Source organism: Drosophila kikkawai, chromosome X (assembly GCF_030179895.1).
Source record: "Drosophila kikkawai strain 14028-0561.14 chromosome X, DkikHiC1v2, whole genome shotgun sequence".
Taxonomy (NCBI): domain Eukaryota; kingdom Metazoa; phylum Arthropoda; class Insecta; order Diptera; family Drosophilidae; genus Drosophila; species Drosophila kikkawai.
Genome location: NC_091733.1, coordinates 8,851,747 through 8,871,383, shown reverse-complemented (window position 1 = coordinate 8,871,383; position 19,637 = coordinate 8,851,747). Strand labels below are relative to the sequence as shown.

Below are 19,637 nucleotides of genomic sequence, written 5' to 3'. Positions count from 1 at the left end.
TGAAATATTTTTCTTTTTCGCCGCTATGATGAAAATCTGTAGGAAACGTTGCAGCCAGTCTCTGCTATTTATGTTATTCTTATCAATTGTGGCCACATTTGCAGCTGCCTAGTCTCGTTTTCTGATGGAAATATCATATAGCGAATGATAGCTGGCATACACCTCATTAAAAACAATAAACACACTAAAAATCAAGAAAAAAAAAATATGAGAGGATGTCTGGAATGTCTGGAATAAGCCAAGGGTATGCTACACACCTGTTCACCCTGCTTGAAATCAAAAGAGCACGTGCCCAAGCGTCAACACATGTTGCTCCTGGCACAAGGTGAACTGAGAAAATGTACTTTGGCACGCCGAAGTTTTTATACACTTCCAGTTCCAATTTGGATCTTTCATAATTAAGCCTAAAAACAGCTTTAATTTTAAATCGGAGTACAGTTTTATGCTATTTTTACTTTAGTTTAACAAATTTTGCAAAGTGAAATTAAAATTTAGAATTATCAAACAAAAATTTTAATTTTTGTTAATTTTAACCCATGTAAATCCTAATAAAAAATTTAAAAAAAAATTGAAAATTTTTGTTTGCTTTTCTAGAAAGTCTCGCCTGTTGATGCTGATCAAGAATATATATGAATTATGGGGTCGGAAATGACTCCTTCGTATCAAGATTCTGACTAAAATTATAATACCCAGCAAGGGTATAAATAATATATAAAATAAATAAAGAAAATAATTATACAGAAAAAAAACAGAAGCCTTTCGCCTTGTAATATCATAATTCACACAATGTTGCACGATTCAGTTTCTGGAGGCTGCGTTTGCTGGCAGGTTAAGAGCCATAAATCGATAAAGCCAAAAGGGCAACAGGTGTGTTAAGATAAAGGGGTTAACCGGGGGGGGTCGAACCACAAAAGGGTGAGAAAAAAAAGGTACAAGATATAAGGGCATTTGGTTATAGGACTTGTTTTGTGGCCACAGCTTCTGGTAAACAACAAAAAAAACATACAAACTGGGTCTGTAGGCCAAAAAACTAAACGAAATAAAGGGAAATAAAACCAAAATAAAAAAGATACAAAAAAAAAACAGCCAGAAACCGTGTTGAAATCTCAGAGATTTCAAAATAAAAAGGGGAAACGGAGGTAAAAAGGAAGCAAAAGGCGGCTAAAGGAAAGACGCAACGATGAAGAGGCGCGCGTGCAACCTTGAGATAATTTAATCGTTTCTGTTTGAGAGCAAACACAAGCATACACACATACACACACTAAAAAAAACAAGCCAACAAAATCCCTATAAAGAAAAAGTAAGAAAAACTAAACCCAAATGCCAATGGCCATGCCGATCGAGCCAAAATGCAGGCCACAAACAATTGAAAGCATTTTCGCAAAACGCAAAAGCATATCAAGAAGAGCGAAAGCGTTGACAATAATAGAAATGCACAGGAAAAAAAATATTGGTGGTATTTTTCAAGTATTAAATGAATTTTATATTTTAAATTAAATTTAATTTTGTTGTTAAAAATTAAAGACTAAACAAATTGTAATAAAAATCAGAAAAGCAAGGGTTTAAAAATAATCCTTAAATTACGATAACAGTAAAAAACTAACCGATAGATTGCTAGTTATCGGTTTTAAATGGGTCCTTTATTCTTTATGTTTTTTTTAACAAAACAAAGAAAAATAAAAACCAAAAATATCAATAAATTGCTCGTTACCTTTTTGGCCTTTGAACTCTGTGTGTTCGTGATCCAAAGTTTACTTTTTTTTTGTGGGTTATTTAGAAAGATCTCAAAATGATCGGCAAGGCATTTCTTTCTTTCTCTTTCTCTCGTTGGCCTTGAGATTTAAGCAAACAGAAGGGAGTTCAATACAGAAGTGACTGTGAGAGAGATGCTGCTCGATCATCGTCATCATCATCATCATCATAGTCACAGTCATGTAGTCTTTGCAAAAGGCTCTTCAATCTGAACCAGGAGATATGGCAGAAGCAGTAGGATACAGGGATCGTGGATCGGGATCTCGGCAAACACTGATAAATTATTTGACAGATTATATTTGCGTTGAACTTTGGGCCGTGCCAAGCAGACGATGACGGCGGCGGCTACATTAATAAAAACGAGAACACACGCTGACGAGGGATTTCAGGTGGTGGTGGGTTGTTCTTTCAGCCAGGTGGGAGGCAGGAGGCGGCACACACACACACACACGCAAGTGCAATGAGCCAAGAATAAGAATGGAAATGCAGAAAATGCAACTAGGCATACACTTTTTGAAGATCATTTTATATCGACATAATATCGAACATAACTATAAAGCCGACAATCGTATATCGATTACAGAATTTTTATCAACATTTTTTGTATTATTAGTAGTATATCAAAAAAATAATATATCGATAAAGATTTTATATCGCAACTTGTTTTTTGTTACAGATTATATCGATATTATTAGTAGTATATCAAAAAAATAATATATCGATAAAGATTTTATATCGCAACTTGTTTTTTGTTACAGATTATATCGAAACTATTCTATTATGAATTTGTTCATCCATATGTATCGATATATTTATTATTATATCATTAATATATCGGTAAATTTTTATATCGATTTTTTTCAAACTTCTAGGCATATTAAATCTATATTTTATAAAAATATTTGGAAAACAAATTGATGAAAATCAGCCTTACTAAAAAAAAATCGAAATAATAGATAGTTTATCTAAATCCCTTCCCTTAGTGCGTATACCCTGTGATTTTTGTAGGGTATTATTGTCGGAAAAGCCAACTCCTTGCTGCAGCTGAGAGAAAGCTTCGTTGCCATGGCCGTTGCTCTGCTCTAACAAATGAGCGTCATGTCTTTGCCCGTCGCAAAACAAATCTGAGCAATTTTTTATGATAAATAACACCCCGTCCAGGGGCGGCGGGTGTCCCGGTGCAGGGGGTCAGGTGTACAAATGAAGGAGGTAGAGCGACAGAGAGAGAGAGAGAGAGAGAGAGACTGTTATATTTAGTGTAGGCCCCGCGGGCAGTTAACGGCAGAGCAGAGCGTTAGAGAGCAAGGGGGACAGGCGATACACCCATTTTGTCCAAGGGGAAAAAGCAGAGGCAGGGAGCAAGAGATGCAGCCGGCAGCTTGTGCAAACAAACAAATCGCCGTAGATTTATTTTAGTGCAAAAGCCTTAACACACTAAATTGCTCAGGCATGCGTGGGTTAACTATGGTAGCTTTAAACCCGTAAGAGGAGGAGGGAGAGCCTCAGCTAGAGGGGGTGGGGGACCAGGCAGGCATATCGATGCGGCGATGAAAAATGCTGGCTTTCAACGCGGTAATTAAAAGATGAATCGTTCCCTCTCTTTGTATCTTTCTATCTCTATCTTCAGCTGCCCTCTCTGTCTAGCTGTCTTTCTATCTCCCTCTCGCTCTCACTCCGTTTCAGTTTGAAAACAAATTATGCTTCATTAGGCCAGATAACGCCCCAGATCAAGGCAGAGAAACATATTTCGAGCCAAATACATTTACTCCTTGGCCATAGGTACCATATATCATATGATTGATTAATGCTTTTAACGTGTCCGCGGCAAATTGGAATGGAATGGAACGGAATGGCAATGGAATGTAACGGTTAACTGGGAATAGAACATTTTGCACTCAATTTTTTGCCTTTTCAATCTCATGCGAAACGAGACATGTTTAATCATTGACTTATTTGTAGGGAATTAGGAATGCAGTGGAATGGCAGGGTAGCAAAAGGGTCGTATAATTATCGACTCTAGACTTGTGAAGGGAGGTTTTCTTAAATTGAACAGCGGAACTACTTTTCATTTCCTTTAGTCATATAAATTTTACTTTCTTGATTAGGCTTACAAGAGTTTTTATAGATTTATGGAACTGTGGAATGAAACAGTGGCAAGAGGGTCTTATAATTCTCAACTCTATGGTTGATACAGACAGAGGAATAACTCAGCATTTCTTATGTTAATTCAACTCTCTTAATACTAGAATGTTTAAGCTTTAATGTCTTATGAAGAAAGTCTCCTGGAGCACCCTAATTTCCCATCGAAAGACAGCGTAACATCTGCTATATTCTCTTTCAACCATAACTTTCACTGGCCAACCCTAACGGTAGACTTTTGAGATAATAACCGAAATAGAACCGCTATCTTGGGCATTTGCCCATTTCCTTTCTTTGGACATATTGATCTTGGAATGAATAGTTAGTAAGCACTTTCACCTGACAAACTAAAAGAACCTAACGGTTTCCCATTAACCGTTAACCAAACAGCTGGCTCTCGCTTTCTTTAGCCCCCTTTCTTTCTTTTGCCACGCGTCAAGGCGATAACTTTCACTAGACACCAACTAAAAACCAACGAAAAAAAGGGAAAAATGGTTACCCTGCCTCAGGCCAAGGGCTCAAAGCCCTTCCAACACAACTGATAGAAATCTTCGGTTAAGAAATTTGGGTCAACAAACCAGCTGCCAAAAGCAATGAGACGAGACAAGGGTTCCGTTTTTAAGCCATAAAAAAAAAGAAATACGTAAAACAAAACAGAAGTCAGCAGGTAACATCCTTAAAAATAGGGTCCCCCTCCATTCAGTTCTTATTACTTTTCTATATTCCTCTTTTTCCTCTCACTTTTTTTTATTTTTGTTTCACTTTAAAGCAGAAATTTATTTTTGGCACGCGCGAAATTCAAAGAACAATTTGCAGCTGGCCAATAAAGGAAGAAATTCGCCATAAAAGTTAATTTGTTGAGAAGCTTATCTTTTGGCAGAATTATCGAGGCTTCAGTTTGATCTTTTGAATATAAAACTATCAGCCAAAATGATTAATATTAAAAATATTTAAAATTTAAAATAAAATGCATCTTTAGCCCAGCTTATAAATACATTTATTTCCTTGATTCCCAGGCTTACCCAAATTACATCTTCGATTAGTGAGATTTCCACACAAATAGAACTCACCTGCAAAGAGAAGAGAAAAAAGAACAGGGAAAAAATTAATTTCAGTTTCCAAGCAGAAAAAAAAAGATAATAAAGGGAAAATGAAAATGGCAACTCTTATTAATAGACAATCAATCAGCGGGTTCCGACAAAGCCAATATAGTATCCGAGAGATTCAAGTTTCGAGACCAGAACTTGAACCATAACCAAAGAAACTGCAATCTCTTGGCCTGGCCGGGTCTTTATTCTGCGGACCCCAAGATAATGGCCAGTCAGTGGTGTAACCACATGTGTGTTGGCCTGCAATTAAGCTGCGATTCAGTTCAGAATCGGAATTGCAATCGGACTGGGAATTGGCACTGCCAGAGCTTTTGATATGACACTAATTATCGATATATAACTATCGTTAAACTTAGGGCTGTTATAAAAACATATAAATATAAATACATATAATATATATACATATAAACGATATAATAAGGAATACTTTTTTATAACAATCGATATTTTTCGATTAAAAATGCTTGCTTATTGAAGATCAGAAAATATAAGGATTTTAAATAGTTCGTTTCTATCTGTAAAGACAGTCAATACCATCATACCTTTATTATAACCTTTTCACAATCGATATAATGTCGAATTTTTCTCTGTAACAATCGATATTTTTCGATTAAAGCTGTTCCAGTTACCCATTAGTGAATGTCAAAGTTAAGCAAATATTTTAAATACCCTTTTTTTATATGTTAATTTAAAATTTACAACGTTCGATGCTTATTCGATATTTGATATCGATATTTTCCCACTTCTGCATATATCTCTAATTTAAATGAAGGAAAGTGCGGAGTACGGATTAATTCAGTGTCAAAGTTGATAAAATACTTTTTATATATATTTTTTTATATATAAATTAACGATTTAACATGTTTAATATAGATCGATATTTTCCTCTTTCTGCACACATCTCTAAATCGAGTAAATGTAAGTGCCAAGAACGGACACAATAGGCCCATTGGTGCTGAGTCAAGTGCAAACACTTGCGACCTGTCAGCGCCCAGCGGCCAACCACAATGGCCTTCTCTTTTCCGCTTTTCCGCTCTGCGAAATTGATTAAACTCATTCATAATGACAACAAAAGCAGCAGTAGAAATAACAGCAACAACAACTACAACAGCAACAACAACCACAAGTTCTATAACTGCAACTTCGATTTACTAAAGACTTGCCCTTGGAACAGTGATAGATAGATAATAAAAGTAAGGGAAATATGACTAGGAATGTTCTTAAATGGATTTATATAAAAATTGTATTTTTCAAGTATTTATTTAAAAAATATATTTAAAGTAAACTAATTTAAATAAATAAAAAAATTTTGGAAGTTAAGTTAAAGTTTTGGATACAAAAAACAAATAAAGAATATAGAAACCTTTTTGTTTTCAATTCTTAAACATCTCTAAAGATGCTTTTATTATTTAAAAATATAACTAATAGAATTATTAGAAATATAACTAATAATAAAAGTAACTACTAAGAAATACAACTAATATACCCTCTCTACAGTATCTCCTGTCGGCAGTCAATTGTGGCTAATGAACTAATGGACATTTCAGGGCCATAATGCAAGTCAAGAAAACTCTGTTTTCTGTTTTCTTTTGCTTATTTTTTATACAATTTATTTAGTGTGATGTTTGTGTGGCCCAAAATGTGTGGCTGGTCACACTTTAAAGGAGAGACAAAAAAAAAAGAAACAGATAGATAGAGGGACAGAGAAAGGTAGGGCAACGGCAAATGCAAAAGGCGTGGCCTGCAATTTACTCACGCCGCACAAATGAAAAAAAAAAAGATATGATCCAATTCAATTTAAGCGCGTGTCGCATGGCGAAGGTAACAGCCATTTCTATATAAACACTACCACACATATATGCATATAAATATATATAAATATATATATATATATAGATTTATGTATATATTTGTATTTGCACTGACCCAGCTGCAATTGTTGTTGCCGGTGTTGTACAAATGCAATTACAACTAAACACACGGCAATTTGGGGAAAGGGGAAAAGCCAGCAAACAAACGAAACACGAAGAGCCAACACACACGAGCTATCAAGGGGAGGAAGAGGAGGAAGGGTAACAAATGAAACACCAACAAAACATGGGTTACAGTACTTTTTTTTTGTGCTGCTCCGCCCACTTTCCCACACCCAAAGCCCAGCGGCGGCGAATGACGAATGACGGCGAGAGTTAAGAGGGTGGGAAGGAGGGGAGGGAAAGTGTGGAAAGTACGAGTTATATAGAAAAATGTTAACGCCGCAAAATTAATCACAAATAAATCGGCATTAATCGGGTTTAATAAGCATTAATTGCAGGTAGTAACTATTTTTTAAGAGGTAAATTTTAAGCAAGCTTTAATTCTTTTAAATTGGTGTAAGCTGTTCTTAAAAAATGGCAAAGAAATTTAAGAAGAAAAGATGGAAAACAAAGCTCTTTAAATTATAAATGAAGTTAAAAAACAAAGCAATTTAAATTATTAATCAAATTAATAAACAAGAAATAAAATGAATCCCAAGACAAATATTTTACAAAATATATTTTAAACAAAAAATGTATTTACTGTATTTTTTAACTAAAATAAATGTTATTTAGAAAAATTAAAAGAAAATCTTAAAAATAGGGGAAAAAATCAAAAAGCTATAAATTCTTCTTTATAAATATAATTTTTTTTTTTTAAATATTATAATAATTATTCATAATTTATGTTTAAAATATTATAATAAATATTTTTAATATATTAAATTATTTAGAAAACCCTATAAAATATATTTCTTACAAATGTTAATCCATTTATTCTTTTACTAAAATCCAAAACAATAAATTAGTTTTTTTCAGCTCGTCAGAAAATGCAAATAAAAATTTAAAAAAGAGATTGGCAAGGAAATGGAAAGACAAAAAGAAAAAGGGAAGCGACTCGAGAAGAATTGAAAGGCGTCTGAATTTTAAGATGAAAATTAAGGGAGAAGAAGGAGGAGGAGGAGGAGGAGGAGGAGTGGGTGAGGCCAACTTGATGATGAGGGCGGTGGTTTTTCCTCTTTGTAGGTGACGAACGTCATCGGCGTTGCCGTTTGCGCCGTTTTCAAATCGTGGGAAAATGTTTTTCGTTGCTCCTGTTATGGCTGCAAGTGTGTGTATGTGTGTCTGGGTGTGTTGTTGTGCAAATTGTTGTAGTTGTTGTAATTGTTGTAGTTGTTGTTGTTGTTGTTTGACGGCTGCGGGCTGTGGGCTGATGAAAAGCTTTTTTGCCGCTCGCCGCAATTCGTTGCGCTGCATTAAGCAGAGCAAAAACGTTAAAACTAAATACAAAAAAATAGTACAAATAAAAATATAAAAAATAAAAATAAAGTAGAAAAAAAATAAAAGGAAAGAAAAGGCTAGACTTGATTTGAGAACTAAGAACCTTACTAAAAATACTGTAGAAGTTATGGAAACCAAACGGCATTCAATAAAACAAAATAAGGTAACAAAAAATAAATTAAAAAATAAATAAATAAAAAAAACGCAAGCTAGAAAAAACCCAGTATACAATATTATATGAGACAAAAGCCAAAAGCATTCACATTCACTTGATCTATCGCCACTGGCTCAGCTCGAGTCTTATCACACACGCATGCCGTTGTGCCCTTGGCCACCCACCGCCTCCCACACGGGCGCACTTTGCCTTCACCTTATCAACACATTGCATATGTACATGCAATTCGAAGCGAATTTCTTTTTTCTTGTTCCTAATTGAATTTCAGGCGTTTTCAATTTCTTTTGCCTTATTTTTTGCTTTTGTTTTATGGCTCTTAGATTGATAATACACAAGCAAATGACTGATAAAGAGCCAGCAGCAAAGCCGGCAATAATAATACTTATAATAATAATAGCAACAAAAAGAACAAATAAATCAACAAAAAAAAAATTAATACGAGGCATTTGAACAACAGTTCAAGGCATTTTTGGCTTCAGCAACCACGACAGAAAGTCTGCCATACAAAAACGTTATTTTCGATTATAACAGAGAGTACTAGGAAACGGTATATACTATATAGGAACGATATAATATAATTCTGGTGATTACAGGGCCAAAAATGAAAAGAGAAAGGCAGGGAAAGAGGTAAGGAGATAATTATTATTAATAAATAGATTACAAAACTATGTTTTATGTATTAAGGGGGTCTTCTCATTCAAAAGCCGTTTTTTGGACCCTTTTTAAAAAAATTCTTATTTGAAAACGCAAAGAATAATTGAAAACTTTTTTTATTTATTGTATTCAAAAATGTTCAAAGTAACTAAAAAAGTTGTTCTTGCCTCGATACGAGGGTTGTTCAAAGAGTAATGAGACTTCAAACTTGGTGGTCGAAAAAAAAGGTGTCGTCCTGGCGGCCACGATTCAGGGTCTCCAGAACGTCCGAAATGAAAAATAAAAACGGGGTTATAATCAGAATAGATGTCATTTTCGGCTGACGGAACAGATTTTTTTTAAAAATTTTTAAAACAAAATGGCGGCCATTCAAAAAAAAAAATTCGATTTCGGGCGTTTTTTTTTTTGGTTTAGGGTAAAAAAAAAATAGAAAAAAAAATTTTTTAAAAAATCTGTTCCGTCAGCCGAAAATGACATCAATTCTGCGTCGATTCCATTTTGTTTCATGAAAATCGGTTCAGTTGAACTGGAGATATCATGGCCGCCAGTTCGAAAAACGTGGTTTCGAGATAAACGCGTTTGAAGTTTGAAAAAAGGCTCATTTTGCATAGATCTTGCTTCACAAAAAAGGCTGTATCTTCTAAAGTATTTCGAATTTCTAAAAATCCTTTTGGGGACATATACACACCATCCCAAGCTATAAATAAATGCAAAAAAAAAAAAATCGAAAAAAAAAAGTTGCCCAATGAGAAGACCCCCTTAATAAGACTTCAAAAAGCAGAAACCACGGAAATAACAACTAACTTAATTTTTAATTTTTTTAAAATATTTTTTTAAAATAAATTGTAAATATTCAAATATTACATTGCTCAAAAAGTGAGTAGAATAGGTAATAAACTAATAAATAAAATACAAAACCTTTGTTTTACATTTTAATAATATAAAAGTGGCAGAAATAAACAAAAAGAAATTTATATATAATATTTGAATATATATTTATATTTATTATTTATTTATTTATTTAAGACTTATTTATTATTTAAGTAACATTTATTAATATTTATTAATTGGAATTAATTTATTTTCCATTCATTAATAAATTATTTAGAAATCTCTAATATTTTTCATAAAAATAATTAACAATTAAACAAAATTCTCAAATTTCATTCATATAAATAATTAATTAACATTCATTCTCTTTCTTCTTTCATTCTTTCATTCATTTATTTATAATTATATGTTCTTATATTTATTTCTATTGTATTTTTATCTCTTATTTTTTCCTCTCTTCTCTTTCATTAATATTTATTTATTAAAAATATCGATTATATTTTCATTCATTATTATGTTATAATTTTTCCCAATTTTTCCCAAGATCCTTACATAATTCCCATACTTGAACACATTGCCCACACTGCGTATGCTTGACGCATCGCGTATACGCCGTGTGTGCGCGTCCGCTTTGACTCACCCTGTTTGCTGTATGCAGCAGGCAGCGGCAAGTGATAGAGGGGGAAAAAATATATCAAAACGCTCTCCTCCAACAGAAACCCAAAAAATCCGTCTCTTGTCGAGGTTTATTTTTTTTTTTTTTCTTAAAAATTTCTTTACTATTTTTTAAATTAATTTTCTTATTATTTGTGTAATTATTTTCTTATTATTTATTTTCTTTTATATTTTTTTTTATCTTTTCAATAATTTGAAAGAATTTGATTTTCCTTTTGAATACATGTGTTGGCCTTTCGTGGACTTCCTTGAACTTTACATATGCCTTTTATGCATGCACTTCAAACGTGGCGTTCATTTTTCTTCACAAAAAAAAAAATAAATATATATATATATAAAGAAAAACAAAAAAAAAATTAACAAATTAGAAACGTAGCGCGTTCCGAAATAATTTTAAATAATTATGAAGGCGAAAAATGGCACGAACTAAAAGGAATTTCTGCCTTTGAACACGTAGACGCGACACAGACGCGATGACGACGCGGCGGCGTCAACGGAAAACGCGTGCAGCCTTGAGAAGATCGCGATAGCGACTGAAAAGCAGCAGCAGGGCGAGAAAACAGGCAGGAAAAACTGCAATTGCACTACATAATGGCATAACGAAGGCAGAAAAATAAAATAAATAATAAACAATTTAACAAAATTATTAAGAAAATCACCGCACGCATTGTTTTCTTATTTTTCGTATTATTTTTTTCTTATTTTTATGGATGCTCCTGCTTGGGCTTTCGTTCCTATTCCGTCTGCTGCCGCTGCTCTGCTGCTGCCACTGCAATTTTCGCCGTGTTGCTTCAACTCCGTTTTTCGCTTTGCGGAAAGAGCGCGGCAAGGCGACGCACACAAATAACTAACTAACAGCGGCTGTAGTAAAATGACAACTGAAACCGCAGCAGCAGGCGAAATGAAAACGAGTAACGATAGAGCAAAAAAAAATACAACAAAAAAAAGTACAGCAACAACAATAAGCAAATGCACACACTCACACGCCGCTGCAGTCAGCAACAACAACGAAATAAATAAAATAAAAATTGACGATGGGCAGCGACGTCGACGGCGGCGGCAAACGCAGCTGCACGCCGCCGCCAAGAGCACCAAGTTCTACAAAGCAACAGAGATGCCAAATAGCCAGTGATTTTTTGACCACAGGAAATAGCTAAGCCTTTTTCAATATCTCTTAAAATGTTTCTAAATTTTTCTATATTTTTTTTTATTTCATAAATATTATTCCTATATTTCCTAAATAAACTGAGATCTATCAATAATTTATTCTTTTATAATACAAAAACTAAAAAATATTATAAATTTCCCCAAGCCAAGTGATCTCAAATTCTTGCTTCTCAGCACCTCTGATTCTAACATTCTTTTTGCAAACTTTTCACTTTTCGCTGCATTTGCTGTGGCGTCGAGAGATGTGGAGCAAGCGAGAAGGGACTACTAATAGAAAGAGATGGAAAGAAAAAGCGCGAGCGATAGAGAGAGAGACAGAGCGGTGGCACTTTGCTGCCACGCTTCGTCAGCTGTTCGTTCGTCGGTTTTCTTCTCTCTCTCTCTTTTTTTGTCGTGTGTGCGGAAGTGCAGAGCTTGGCGTCGGCTGCGGCAGCAGAACGCAGCGGCGTAAGTGCAAGGCCAAACGCGAGCGAAAGAGAAGGAGGAGGGGAGTGAGCGGGACATGAATAGGCCCAGAACAATGCGAAATAGAAATTAATATTAATTAAAGGCATCTTTTGAGTTGTTTTTTATTAATTTAAAATCTTTTTTGTAATAATATTAAAAATGCTTAAAATTTATAATTTTTTATGCCTAAAAGTTCCCTTATAATATATATATACATACATATAAATTATTTTTTGATATGCCAATATTTATTTCATTAATTTATATTTATTATTTGGTATTTTTTTATATTATTTTATTTATTATTCCTAAATTTGTGCTTTTATTTATTTTTTCTAATTAATTTAAGGCAAATATTAGGTTAAACTCACTGTTTATAGTAAAATTGTCTTAGTAATAATATATATCTTAATAATTATAATTTGTCATCAGTTTTATTTTATTATATTCAAAGATTATTTCATGTTGTTTATTTCATATTATATTAGTTTTAGGCAAAGACTTTTTGTTTCTTTCTTAATGTTTGTTTTTAAATTTAGATTAATTTTTCATAAATAAATTATATTTTGATTTTTCTTACTTTGTTTTAATAAAAATTACCAAATTCGAAATTATTCAGAAATTTGGTATATACAAATTATTAAAATATATAAACGAAAAATAATTGCTACCTTTGACGACTTCAAACACACAATTTTTGGTAATCACATAAACCAACTCGAATTGCACGCGCGTGCCCTTGAAAGCTTAACCCAAGGCAGCTGCTGTGTTGCCAACAGTCACCACTACCAAAAATTTCCCACCTACAGCCCCACCTCCTCCTTCCACTAGATAAAGGCCCATCATAGCCGCCCGCTGGCACTTTCAAACTGTTTGCTGGCAAACAAAAGAAAGTGCAGAAATTGTTGAAATTTTCTTAGCGAAATCAGCAAAAACAAAAACGAATTTGAATCTCGCACGTAAAAATGTTGCTAAGAGCCAATGGCCAATGCTTTTCATTGCCAAACACAATTTTTATACAGATGCGGTACGGTTCATTCTTTTCTATTTCATTATTTCTCTATTTTTCGCTTAGTTGCGCAAAAATTAACGAAAAATACATACATACATTCACAAGGTGCATCATACGTATGTATAAATTTATATATATGTATATACATCTATGTATATATATAGGGAGCACTAAGGTATGGTGATCAATGGTATATGGTGATCAAGGGTTAAGGTTTTCCCAAAATGAAATCCATTTCTTATACATTTTTTAAGAGCAATTAATAGTTTTGGAGGTTTTTTTTTAAATTCTAATAAATTTAAAAAATTATTAAAAAAAAAATAAAATAGATTTGAAAGTTACTACAAAATATAAATATTATCATTTTTTTTTCTATTTCAAATGAATTTTATATAAATTTAGCGCACAAAAATAAGGGTTTTTTAAGCTGAGGTTTTTTAAAGTTATTTTTTAAGTTATTATTTCCAATTCCGATCGATCTTTATCGATTCTCCCAAAAAGTGTCAAATGCCAAGACTTTCTTCGTAAGTATGTAAACAGATATCTACATGGTTCGCTCTACATACAGATCTATATGTAAATATATATGTTTAGATATATATGTGCTCCTCTCTCTGTCTCCTCTCTCTTTCTGTGTTTGTTTATTTTATGTGCGCACGTTGCCAATTGCGAGAAGAAACAAAAAAAAAAAGGAAAAAACTACCGATGTTCAAGGTCGTGTGCGGCGAATGCACCTAAAACAACAACAAAATACAAAAGCCAAAAAAAAGGAAAACAAAATAAAAATAACAAACAATCGGTCATTCAGACATACGCAAAATGTTTAAGTTCTACAATGTGCAAAAACTAGCACAGAAATATCTACTTATATAGGGATACAGTGATCGTTGCTAATTGCCGTTTTGAATTATTTGAATTAATAAATATAATAGTTAACAATATTAATATTTTTTTATATTTTTTTCTATAATTTAATCACATATTTTTTTTTACGTATACGTAATATTTTTTGTAATTTTTTTGTTCGTTACGTATACGTATTTTTTACCAATGTATTTTTGTTAATGAAATTGTAGAACAATTTTACAAATTAATTACATTCAAATTAATTATTTTGTTTAATTTGTTGTTTTTATTTTTTATTTTTTTTATTTGCACACACATAAAATATAGAATGAATGCTTGGGATGAAGGCTTGGAATAATGGCTTGGAAAGTCCCTAAGAAATGCTTCAAAATGAATAGGAGGCAAATCCCTCTGGAAAGTTAATTGCACTTAATAAAATATAAAATAAATGCTTGAAAAGTCATGAGAACTAAAGGACAATTTATTGGACAGTTTCCGCAAAAATCAGGAGAAAAAAAAAACAATTAATAAATGTTAGGAAGATAAAGGATCATATATCCTGAAAGAAAACGGAATCAAATATAACATAAGCCCTTGATATAAATGACTAAGAAGTCCCTTAAAACTAACGGATCGCTCACTGTGCCATTCTCCCTCTGTGTGGGTGTGTGTGTGTGTGCTCTCTTGTGCGTTGTACTCCTGTCCGTATATATTTGCGTTTGTTTATATGTCTGTCTTTATATGCATATATTTACAACAACAATTTGTGCTCGTCAATTGCAAACGCGTCGCTGCCAGCTTTGCTGTAGCAACAGCAGCAGCAGCAGTGGCGGAGGCATCGGCTTCGCTGCCATTGAATTTTCACTGTCAAGGTCGAACGTTGTTCTGATGCGCAACGCAACGCGCAATGCGATCGGCAGTGGGTGCGAGCAAGAGGGCGAGTGTGCGAACGAAAACGAGAACACAGCGCAGAGAACGAGTGCACAAAAGAGGGACAAAGAGTGAGAGAGAGAAAAGGAGGAGCAGAGCGAGAAAGAGAGACCGCAAATGCGGGATTGCGAGAAAGGAGAATGCAACACAAGTTCTGCTGGCTATTCTGCCCATCTCCTTTCTCCTTCCTCCCTTTCTGCGCACAGTGGGCTTTATTCACAGATCTTCAAAAGTAAAAAATATTTATTTAGCTTAGGCATTTAGAGGAATATGAGGAGAATATAAGGAAATATGAAAACTTTTTAAATAAACAAATATGAAATAAGAAATTCATAAATTCTACAATTAATTTGCTTCTTTGTAACAAAATTAAATATTAATTTTAACTTATACGTAATGTTTTGATATTTTTTCGTATACGTAATATTAAAAAAAAAAAATCGTATACGTAATATTTATCGTTAAATTTTTTTTTACGTATACTTAATATCATTAATTATTTTTTCTTGTTTGTCGATCACCTTTTGACCCCACTGTGCGGGTGTGTTTGTGTGGGCGCTGTGGCGGAAACGATATGAGGCTTATGTAATGCGACAACAACAATAATAATACAAAAAAATACAAGAAAAAAAAACAAACAATCAGCGGCGACGCGTTGGCAGCGTCAAATGCATACGCACACGCTTCCACCTCCTCACCTCTTCTACCCACCGCCCCCACCGCACTTCTACGAACGCTTCCTGCACTTTTTGTCGTTCGGCTACGCTTTTCATATCGCTCGGCGTCTATTTTTCCATACCCCTCAAACCCCCACTGAAGTGCACTTGGCTTAAAAAGTAGAAGTTCTTTAATTTAAAATTTTAAAACAATTTTATTTTGTTTATAAAATATTGTGAAAATTAATTAAATGTATAAGTAATCTACTAAAAAGACAATTATTAAAAAAAATTAATGTTCAACAAAAGATAAAACCTTAAAAATTATTAATATATTTATTAAATTTTATTTTTTAGTTAATTAATTTCATTCCATATTTGAATATATTTATAATGCTAATAAATATATTTAATAAAAACTAATTTAATAAATACTTTTAATTTTAATCACAACAACTATTTAAATTTTATTTTATTTTTGTTGTTTTTTTTTATTAATTTCCCTCTGTGTAGTCTTATTTCTTTATTTTCCCTTTATATTTTTTTTGCACGCCTTTTGTGCTTTTTGCATGTTTTCCTATCGCATTTGTTTTCTCAAGTTCGCGCGCGGCTCTTGTGCAATTTGTCATAATACCGCCCCCACCCAATACCCCGGCGTGCGGCTCGCTGTAATCTACCACCCCCTCTCACCCACGCACACTGCGTATGCGTAATATTTCAAGAGAAGTAAAAAAAAAAAACAAAAAATAAAAGAAAACAAAAAATAGAAAAAAAAAACAAAAAAAAAATTGCATCGTTTTGTCAGCGCGGTAAAAACGTAAACAAAAACAAGACGCCGCCAAATGCACTTTTGGCCATAAATCAGCGAAGAGAATGGAAAAATCAGCAGCGTGAAAAAAATATGTAAACGCTTACCACAGACCCAAAGGCGCCACGCCCTCAAAAAATACAACAACAAAAACTGGGCAAAATGAAGACATAATTTGACATAAGCGATGTTAAAGTTCACCAAATCGCCAGACTCGCCAACATCAAAAGGCAAAAAGAAATATCATCAATCAGCTAAGGGAGACCCTAACTACCAGAGGGAAAATAATAATGTAAATGTTATAATAAAAGATCATATAAAACGTTAAATACTTATATTTATATTTTTTAAGCGGTATAGTTTACCCTTTTAATGAATTTATATGCATTTTTTTATGAACTCCTTCGATATATAATTAAATAAATAATTTCAACACAATAAAAAGTAAAGCTAGTAATATTTATTTTAAATATAAAAATATTTTTAAATTTGGTCAAATTAAACCACTTTTTTTTACAAAAAAAAAGACCTTAAACATCTTCTTAAAAATATATATAAAAAATAACCAACTAAGTCCCTTAATTCATAATAACCTTTCAAAAGAGTAGAAAAAATCACAAAAAAGAACAGTGATTGACTTGCCTCAACTTGACGACGGGCCAGCACTCTGCGGCTGCGCAGTCGGCTCTTTTGGTGATAATGTCAAAGGACTGGGCACCGCCCCCTCAACCGCTCCTTTTCCCACTCCCCTCCTCTTTTTTCACCTCTTCCTCCTCCTTCTCCTGCTCACCACCACCCCCCGCAATGGTTAATCATGCGAGCGGCAAGAAAAACCGAAATGCAGCAGCAAATGCAGCGCCTGTCAAAGCTGCGATTAATCTCACTCACAGAGATGTTGGGAAAAGGAGGTGGAGGAAAGGGGGGAAAAGGTAGAGGAAAATGCAGCAGCCATGCCCAAAACAGTGGTTACAAAACTACCATGAACAATTTTAATATATTCTAGGTTATAAGATAAATTTAAAATATTTTTTAAATTGTAAATAAATTATATTCAGATAAAAGCTTTGATAAACAGTATTTAAAAATATTTAAAAATTTATAAAATTATTTAAACACTGTTTAAAAATATTTAAGAATATTTAAATATATATAAATATATACAAATACTTAGAAATATATAAACATATTTAAAAAGTTCTTTAAAATATTTAAAAATATATCAAAATATTTAAAAACATTTACAAATTTTTAAAATATTTTAAGAATATTAAAAAATATTTAAAAATAATTAAAAATACAGAAATAAATATATTTTAATTAACAAGTAACTTAAATTCATATAAAAAAAACTATTTAAATATAATTTAAAAACATTTAAACATAAAAATGATTTGAAAATAAGTTAACATTTTGCTTAGAAAATTAATGAAACTAATAATATTTAAAGTTTTATATTTTATATTATATTAAACCCACTATAACCAGCGGCAACTGCGGCACTCATAATTGAGATATGAACTTGGCAATATTTCACAAAAAGAAAATATATATATGGAAAAAGGAGTAGATAAAGGGAAGAGAAGGAGGGAACATGAGAAAGAGGAGGCAAGGAAGTTAAGTCAGAGAAGACTGGTCAAGCCCAAGGACCGACCGGATCGCGGCTCGTTCGTCTAGAAATAACTTAATTGTCACTCAATTACTCAGTTTTCAGCTAAAAGCATTCATTGCTCTGGCTTAACGTCAAGTCAGCGGAGGGGGGAAGAGGAAATGCCTGGAGATGGAGCCAGGCTCTGGGTTCCAGAGCTAGAGTTGGAGCTGGGAGCAAGGAGTGGAGTAGAGGAACCCGTCGCCTAGGCGTGAATAATAGCCACAGAGACGCGCGTCTTGGCCACAGACGACCGGGCTGAATGAAAATTGATGAGTTGCGACAGTTTTTGGCCAAAGGGCAAGGCAAAATCGGCCAGAAAAGTTTAGAAAAAATATCAGAGAAATTATTCCGAAGTCTTGAATGCTCGTTTTACATTTTAGAAAAGAATTTATATTTTTAAATTTAAAATCAAATAAATAAAAATAATATTTTTTTTTAAGTATTTAAGGGGGGGGTAAGGTATTTAATTTTTTTTTTCGTAAATTTTTTTTTATTTTTTATTTTAAAAGTTCAATATCTTAAGAATATTGTGTCCAAGTTTTACATCAATCATAGTAAAATTGACGAAGTTATGCGGAGCTGAACGAAGGTCGGTTGGTGTTCAATGCATGAGAATCACAAAGTTTAAAGCGCTCTCCTGAAAAATGCCATTTTGAAAATCGGTGTACACGATAACTAAAAATATACTGAACCAATCGGTTTGAAATTTGGAACATAACTTCTTTAGATAATTCTACAGGTATTCTCGTCGAGCTTTTTTTAATTTTTAATTTTCTTATATTTTTTATTTAACAAATTAACTTAATTTTTTAGTCAAAAATCGGGGTTTTGACTTCAAATTTTGATAAAAAATAGGGAAAAAATTTTAAAAATAAAAACGCTTCGAGAATACCTCGGGACACTTATCCTTTAACGAATGAGGTATAATTTTTGTAGATCGGATGATTCTGTGGACAGTTAGGATGTACACCGCAAACCAACTTTTTTGGGAGGCGACTCGGGAGATTCCCTATAACTCCTCTACCTCTAAATATTTTTCAATACAAAATTTATCACAAACTGTTCAAATGTTGTGTTATTATATGGTATTTAATTCGTTAAGCTAGCTTTAGCCGTTTCGCCACAACATTTTTTTGAAAAGTGGGCATTTTTGCACCGAATTAACCTTACCCCCCCCTTAAGACATTTATTAATATTTATTTCCGGCATTAGTATTCTAAATATATAAATAACAAATATATATAAAAAAATATGTAAATAAAAAAACAAAATTATTTCCACAATTTTGAACTAATAAATATTTATTTTATATTTATTTATATTTATTTATATATATTTTATATTTCATATTTATTTGTTTATACATTTTTTTATATATTTTAAAGTATTTTCCTGACATTCCCCTCCCAAAAATCAAAAATAAAAAATAAAAAAAAAGCAAGAGAAAGAGTCCCCCTTTAAATAGTTCTATGGTCTCCCTTTAGCCAGGTCAAAA

General features: G+C 32.8%; 1 protein-coding gene across 8 annotated transcripts in view; it reads right to left on the bottom strand.

Moving 5' to 3' along the window:
• The window catches only part of mamo (maternal gene required for meiosis), a 136,043-nt gene that overhangs the window by 84,515 nt on the left and 31,891 nt on the right, over nucleotides 1–19,637 (bottom strand). For 2 of the 8 annotated variants that reach the window (XM_041775125.2, XM_041775132.2), the window contains exon 1: nucleotides 10,594–11,489. The exons of 1 other annotated variant lie outside the window; for it this stretch is intronic. The gene's annotated coding sequence lies outside the window, so the exon portion shown is untranslated. Of the gene's footprint in view, nucleotides 1–4,913; nucleotides 4,962–10,593; nucleotides 11,494–19,637 lie in introns of those variants that run through there. 5 more of the 8 variants (XM_070288023.1, XM_070288020.1, XM_070288021.1 and 2 more) reach the window with 5 other exon arrangements.